At 46.0% G+C, this 4498-nt stretch overlaps 1 pseudogene; it reads left to right on the top strand.

Moving 5' to 3' along the window:
• The first annotated feature begins 573 nt into the window (after positions 1-573).
• LOC146210067 (uncharacterized) lies at positions 574-4285 on the top strand (annotated as a pseudogene).
• Positions 4286-4498: the final 213 nt, after the last annotated feature.

The following is a 4498-nucleotide window of genomic DNA, read 5'->3' as shown; positions in this document are numbered from 1 at the left end:
AGATTGTCAAAAGCAGTTTGCTTGTCGGAGCCCCACAAAAATGGCTCCTCATCTCGCGTCAAGCGCATCGGAGGACTGGCCAGCTTAGGAAACGTATTGATGAAAAGAGTACGAACAAAGTCCGAGAAATCGTCGGGAGGCTTTTTCATCAGTGGGAACCGGAAAGTCCGCAGCGGCAGAAATTTTCTCCGGGTCTGGGTCTGGCCGAATTCCGCCGGCTATGACGGTATCCTCGAAAAATTGTGATTCTATAAACCAAAATGGCATTTTTGCGACTTTAGAGAAAGGCGAACTGACCGGACGGCTTCTATGCACTACTCTGAGCCGCTGTAGATGTTCCGAAGAGGTGGTTGAAAAAATGATTACGTCGTCCAGGTATACCAGACACACCTGTCATTTAAGGCCGGTGAGCACGGTATCCTTTGTGCGTAGCACTATTAGCCGCAATCACGGATTTCGCCGATGTCTGTCCGAAGCCGCTCACTCAGTGCTCAGAAATAAGCACTGGATGAGTGGCGGTGACAGGTCTGCGCTGATGCTGCAATGTTTTCATCGAGTGTGCACGTTTTGAGAATGCCTGGACATTGCTGTGTAGCGCGGTGCCGCGGAAACTATGATGGTGGGGATACAGTGAGAGTCTTCACGTTCCCATCGGACCCAGTGAGAAGGGCTCAGTGGATAAAAGCCATCCATCGTGCCGATTTCACACCAGGAAAGCGATCGGTGGTAAGGCAAATATTCCTCTTTACTATTTGTTATCGACAACATCTTTGCATCATTAACGCTACATAGATACTCCGAGATTATGTGTACGTGATACTTACCTTAAAAATAACGAGGGACTTTAGCGAGTAAAGTAATGGAAGGCGAAAGCCCAAGAAATCTCATCTTGTCTAGCGTTCCTGACATCTGCAATCCCACACTTGAACGCGCGCCAAGGAACGCCACGCGACAGGATCGCGATGGTGTACCATCCAAACGTACACTTGTCGGAGAAAGTGCAACAGATACTGCGCCTTTCCTTCAAAAGTATCATCTTGTCTAGCATTCCTGCATCTGAAATCCACACTTGAACGCACACCGAGGAACGCCAAGTGACAGCTGCCGCAAAAGAGAGACACACTTTGTCCATGACAGTATGAGGCATTATTGGCTTCCGCCTTAAAAAGACAGTTTCCATAGCTATGGTGCAAACTTTATTTTATACTACGTGAATGTGACTTAGAGACACAGCATTGGCCCCGCCGGGGTGGTGCAGTGGTAAGACACCCGACTACTGTGCCGGAGTTCCCGGGTTCGAACCCGACCGCGGCGGCTGCGTTTCGATGGAGGCGAAACGAAGAGGCGTCGTGTGCTGTGCGATGTCAGCGCACGTTAAAGATCCCCAGGTGGTCGAAATTACTCCGTAGCCCTCCACTACGGCTGCTCTTTCTCTCTTTCCACTTTCATTCCCACCTTCGTCCCTTCCCTTACGGCGCGGTTCGGGTGTCCACAGAGCAAGTGTGACAGTTACTGCGCCTTTCCCTCCCTATGAACCAATTTTTAGACACAGCATTACTGATATTTAGTGCGCGCGGACTTTAAACTAAATTGCGATCATTATAACCTTAAAAGGTAGGGCTGCTGTTTTTTTTTTTACCTTCAGGTACTGCATCCTCGTAATGTCTCATTTCACATTCTAGGTCTGCGAGCGTCACTTTAAGCCTGCGGACATGGTCGACAAAACAAGTTACGTGGATGTGAAGACAGAAAAAGTGATGAAAGCTAAGCTGAAACTGGTACGAATTCTACCTGACGCAGTACCAAGCATACTCCCAAACTGCCCAGCGTATCTTTCTGGTCCAGCTACAAGTGCCTCTCGAGAGGCCCCAGATGACAAGAAGGCGCGTCTTGAAGCAGCTGCAATACAGGAAGCCATCAACCAGTACATTGAGACGCACCGAGAGGAAGAACACAGCAACAGAATTGACAGTTTTCAGGCTCAGTTAAGCGGTCCTCCACGCATCCAGGTTTCGGAATTTTGGAAAGTTGTTTCCTATCCTGAGTGCATACCGTTCCTAAATCTTGGTCTTGATTGTGCTCCTGCTATCAGAAAATAAGTAACAAATGACTTGTCCATAAGGCTGTTTTTTCAAGACGTAGAGGTGACCAAAGCTGATGGTGTAAACATTGCAGTAACTGTAAATGACATTCGATGCCTAACAAATCTACTGGAAGCCAATAAGAGATTTGATAAGGTGTCTGCCTTCAAGCCCGTGGATAAGACAGATAGCACACTGACGCTTGTGCAGTCCCTTCTTGGGGATGCTTTGAACCAAAAATTGCTAAGCGAGGAGCGACAGGATGTTTCGACCTTTTTGTTGGAACAAGTATCCCTTCTTTCCAGCAAATCGCCCCGCTACACTTCTGAGTTGCTCGTATTTTCGAGCCTTTTATTCATCATTTCTCCTCACGCCTATAAATACTTGAGAAGCTACGGAGGTCTTATTCTGCCGCGTGAATCAACTATCAGACGTGTCTGCTGTTCAAATGCCGTCAGTCCAGCAGCTGAGCAGCAGGACGCGTCATTCCTGTCGCATGCCAAAAAGGTGACAACAATGAAAGATCATGATTAATGTGTGGTTCTAATGATGGATGAAATACATCTACAGACGTATTTTGACTATAAGGGTGGCACTATTGTCGGCATGGCCAGCAACAGCTCAAATTCAGCGAAAACGGCACACGTTTTCATGATTCAAAGCCTCCTTTTCATCGCCAAAAACCGTCGTTCACATTTTACCAGTTGAGCAAATAAATGCACAATTGAATACTGTCCTCCGAAAAATCATAAATCAACTTGAAGAGGCTGGACTTCGAATTGTTGCTGTTATTACAGACAACTCCATCAACCGTAAAGTAATGTCTGTCTTTTGAAATTCGACAAAACTCAGCAGCTCATACTGTCATCCATCAGATCCCACACGGCCTTTTTTTTGTTATTGACCCCGTTCAGCTGCTAAACTGTATTCGCAACAACTGGATCAATCAGAAGAACTGTGGAACATCCATATTTTTCCTAAATTTCTGGACCTATGCACAAGGCCGAAAATTCTGACCGCATCATTCAAGTCATTGCACGACCTTCACCTAAAGGAACAAGATCTATTGATCAAGGCTGCTCCGACGCTCTCAGCAAAAGCTTTCAACCCATCAAGCATGGAGAGACAAAATGTTAAGCTTCAGCCCCTCCACCATAGCTGCCATTGAAACATGTGGTGAACGCTATGGTCTCAAGCATGCAGCTGGAACAGCAGAGTTTCTGCAGATCATTGAAAAGTGGTGGAGGATTGTAAACGTCAAGTCACCCAAGAAAGGACAACGGCATCGTGATGTGTTCCAGAGTCCTGTAACACAAACATCATCTCCGCAAGTTAAATTCCTTCAGAGTATCTTGAAATGGCTTGACCTGTGGCAAAGCTTGAAATTTGATACTGGAATTCTAACACGGGAGACGCACAGTGCGCTTCGACTCACTACGGAAGTGGTGGTGAACCTCATCAGCCTCCGCGACCTGGGATTTGACTACGTCCTCCTGGGGAAATTCCATACTGACTGCTTGGAGGCGCGTTTCGGCAAATACAGACATCTGGATCCCAGTACCACATTTCCATTCGTGAGGTGTACGAATCAGAACGAGAGCTTCGTCTCCAGACAGCCCTGGAGCTTCCAGAAATGGATGAAGGAGCGCCGGAAATTAAAACTGATGAGCTCGTGTTAGGCAGCTTCAACATAGAAGTAGATGATGACGACTTGGAACGCAAGGAACCAACTATTGCTGCCGCTACATACGTGGCCGGTTACTGCGCACGCGCTGCTCTTAAGATGCTCTCATGCACAGCCTGCAGAGCAAACCTAGTTGAAGACCGCGACATTCAAATTGAGAATGATGAAATTGTTCGGAACATGACCCGCGGGGGTCTAAAATTTCCAAAGCAAGCTGTCGTAAACGCTGTAGTGACAGCCGAGATCGTGCTTGAGAAACTTCGTAGTGAAAATCATGCAATTAAATTCCATGTACTGGTGAACCAAAAAGAAGTCCATTTTACTTTGACAAGCAAGCGCATGAAAGATGAAAATTTTGAAAGATGCGAAAATGCTCACAGCCCGCAGCAAGTGATGAATAATGTGCTCGGTGCAGCAACCAATGTCCTTCCTGCTAAAGAACTATTGCAAGACAAGAAACGATCGGCTTGAGCAATCCAAGATCTCTCAAAAGCATAAAATTAACACTTTGAAGCCTTGATAATTTTGATTTTTTTTGTGCATTTGTCAAAGTTTTTCTCGAAACTCGCATATTTTAATGAATACTTTCATACTCGATACAGTTTACGTATTTATTGAGCTGAAATCAATTCTAGAGCCAAAAATAAAATCCTCTGCTGATCGTGGAGTTATTTGTTTTGAGTGCTATGAAATCATTGCGAAACTTGCTTGCTATTTGTTTCCAAAACGGGTA

This window comes from Amblyomma maculatum, chromosome 1 (genome assembly GCF_055883805.1).
Source record: "Amblyomma maculatum isolate TAMU_Amacu chromosome 1, ASM5588380v1, whole genome shotgun sequence".
Lineage (NCBI taxonomy): Eukaryota > Metazoa > Arthropoda > Arachnida > Ixodida > Ixodidae > Amblyomma > Amblyomma maculatum.
Note: the sequence above shows the minus strand (reverse complement) of the source record. Positions and strands in the feature narration are given on the sequence as shown.